The 3,478-nt window shown below is 36.4% G+C and overlaps 1 long non-coding RNA gene across 1 annotated transcript; it reads left to right on the top strand.

The window, feature by feature from the left end:
• Positions 1-493: 493 nt before the first annotated feature.
• Positions 494-1,192, top strand: LOC119767594. Its single transcript, XR_005277606.1, has 4 exons — positions 494-628; positions 690-798; positions 860-925; positions 989-1,192. It is a non-coding gene; the product is annotated as an uncharacterized LOC119767594 (long non-coding RNA).
• The last annotated feature ends 2,286 nt before the right edge of the window (positions 1,193-3,478 follow it).

Genomic DNA, 3,478 nt, shown 5'->3' with positions numbered 1-3,478 from the left:
TTCTGACAAGGTGACTTTTGAGATTTTTTTATTTATTCAGATTTTTTATTTACAATTTTGCATATACACTTTACAGATTTTATTCGTTTATTTATTTTTTGTGTTATTTATTTCGTGTTGTTCTTTAATTTTTTTTGACAGATGCGCCCAGTAATCAATAAAAGTAAATAATTTACCAGAACTAGGGGATTCTACTGATGATTGAAAAATGTGGAGTTTCTGCAAAACTCACATTTTCCCTGGTGGTGGGGAATTGTAACCTATCGCTTGTACGTAGTACAATCTCTGGTTACAATGCTTCGCATCATCCTGTCAAACTGAACCGTAGGGACAAGTTAGGATATTGTAATCAACCATTACACTTAAACAACATACAAAACATGGTATCCCTATTCCTAAAACGGTTAGCACGACTCACATCTCTTGGAGCAATTTTCGAAATACGCAAGAACAAAGACTTAAAATTAATAAAAGGGACCTCGTCAATTTGAATCGTCCTCATTTGCCGCTACCGACCAGAGTCCGTTACACATACTCTGGTCAAACGAAGAAATTGTGAACGTTTTGTAATTTAAAGTGCTGTGAATATCTGTTATTTGTACCCAGCATTCCTGTAGCCGGCGAAATGGTAAATTTAGTTCTTGTATTTTTGAGTCGTGTCTAATTAGTGTCTTAATTGTTAATTGTAGTGTCAGGGAGTTGGTCCCAACCCGCACCATCCAAACTAACCGTCAAGGACCGCGCTCTTTGCTAAAAGTGGTCGTTTGGTTGGTGGTGCAAGGAGGTAACAAGATTGTGGTAAATATTAAAACAAAACGTTAAAGCTAGAAAAGTGATTAGAAATGAACTCCCTTCACAGAACCTCCAAGTTGGCAGAGCGCGCCAACCCGAGAATCTGTTAGAGCGCAATGGCGGAGGCCATCCGGTGAGTTCATTGTTACCACAGTTACACAAAGCACAAGTACTAAACCAAAACTTAAACGTACAGGTTTTTTTTTCTACCAAAGACAAAGACACAAAACCAAAGACACCAAAACCGTTGCTGCGCCAGGCCTGGCCGGAGGAAGAACCTCCGACTTGACTCGACCACCGCGGGATACACTAGAACACACGAACACACACACACATGGTTAGGTTAGTTTTAAAACGACGAAAAACAATAAATTAGGACAGTTAAATGCAATAAACATGACTTTTCCATAACCCAAAGCGACGATCTTTTGTGATTCTTTTGCCAGGACAGTGCGATTAGCTGAATCGAACCAGGATTGTGAAAGGGTAGGTACAATTCTCCTTCCCCACGTCAAATGTGAGCAGTTGCAGATCTTTACATCTCTCTCTCATCTCCAAGAGTCTCAAGTTCTGGTTTTTATTTAATTTTTAATTAATGAGCTAGTGGTGGTTATTGCCCCCTAGTTCGTTATTACAAGGTCTTTTAATTATCTAACTGACGGCTCGTCGCATGATGGACCCGGACATCATTTTAATCGAAATATCTAAGATCCGGCATCTGAAAAGTCCTTGAATACCATTTAAGTGCTAATTACTTTGGATAGGGTTATCAGATCTTCAATGTTTTAGGCTCATTGGAAAGGTCTTTTAAATACCTTTCTAAAAATGTATAACATGACGGGTTTTCTTAGAAAGCCACCCTTTTCACAATCTTCAGGACTTTTGCTAAAATCTTTTTTTTAGCATAACTTTTGAAGTACTTTTCTAAACTTCATAATATTAACTAGGGTCTTGTGGGACCCCAAGACGGATCAAATGAGACCAACACGGTCCAAATCGGTTCAGCCATTCCGGAGATAATCGTGTGCACATTTTTCGGTGAACGGACTCACATCCAGACACACGCACAGACATTTGTTCAGAATTTGATTCTGAGTTGATAGGTATACGTGAAGGTGGGTCTACGAGGTCGAATGAAGAAGTTCATTTTTCGAGTGATTTTATAGCCTTTCCTCATTGAGGTGAAGAAGGCCCATCATGCTATATATTATTAGAAAGGTATTTGAAAGACCTTTCCAACGCGTTAAAAAGATTGAAGATCTGACAACCCCATCAAAAGTTATGAGCACTTAAGTGTTATTTATAGACTTTTTTGAAGCCGGATCTCAAATATTTTGATGAAAAAGTTGTCCGGATCTATCATGCGACCCATCGTTGGATAGGCAATCAAAAGACCTTTCCAACAAGCCCAAAAGATTGAAAATCTGAAAACCCTATCAAAAGTTATAAGTACTTTAGTGTTTTTGATACATCTTTTTGAGGCCAGATCTCAGATAATTTAATAAAAAAATAAGTGTTATTTATACACTTTTTTGAGGATGAGTAGTGTCTTTACTTTATGAATGTGAGAAAGGCACCAACCACCTAAAGGTGGATTAAGTAACGTTTTAATTTTGAAATTCAAAGGTATATAAATAGTAAATTCAAACCATTTAACCTTAGGCCGTTGCAAATATTTTTCAAAGTTGATGTTGTAACACAACTTTAACACATTGTCAGCTGTGTGCTATCTTGTGACAACGACCATTTAGTACTTTTCGAGAAAATCGATTTTAAAGTTTTAAATATTTTCAAAACCATGAATGGTAGAGCCAAACTTTTTGAAGCAATCGGTTCATATACTATCGCTTAACAAACGCTCCAAGTTTCAACTAATTTAGTTACACCAGTTAAAAGATACAGTAAATTATGTAATCAAAAATCTGAAAAGCATGTGTCACAAGTGTGTTTCGAAAGTAAAATTGTACTACGTGTCAAAATTGCATTGCCTTCAGAAAATGGGTATCAACATAAATTTGTGAAAAAACAAGACAAATTTTCCACATTTTTCAACACCATGTATGACGTGTCACAAGTGTGCACAATGATTTGGATGATAAATTGGTCTATGTCACAATTGTGTATTGCGATATCCGGGAAACGGAAGCGAGTTTCCAAAATCGGGTTAAAGCATCTTGTAGTGTTTGTTAAGTATAACAAAACATCATCATTAACTCATTTTCGATCAAAATGGTCTATATCAGAAGATAGCACAAAGCTGACGACATTACAAGTAGTTATTTTAAACTTCTGTTAACCTAAGCACCTTCATGGCTTAATTCTAAAGAAATGAGATTCAATAGGGCTTGCTTAATTTAAATGATTTATTAGCACCTATGCCCAACATTTGGGCTGTTAACGTTTTGGCCGGAATGTAATTATTTTTTTTCTTTCGACTGGAACAGCTTTGGGCATTAAACATGTTAAAGTTCATGAGGAAAATTCAGCTGTTTTACATTGACAGATTGATGTTGAAATTGAACTGTTCAAAGTTACAACATTGCTAATCAAAGTTTTTTGTATTAAAAACAAGCTAATGACATCTGTGTCACAATTATCCTGTCACAGATCAGTGTTGGCAAACTTCAAACAGTTCCTGCTTCCTCCACCTGAAATGTAACTTTGAACTCACTGAAATGACATATTT

This window comes from Culex quinquefasciatus, chromosome 2, assembly GCF_015732765.1.
Source record: "Culex quinquefasciatus strain JHB chromosome 2, VPISU_Cqui_1.0_pri_paternal, whole genome shotgun sequence".
Lineage (NCBI taxonomy): Eukaryota > Metazoa > Arthropoda > Insecta > Diptera > Culicidae > Culex > Culex quinquefasciatus.
This window is presented reverse-complemented; position numbering and strand designations above follow the sequence as displayed.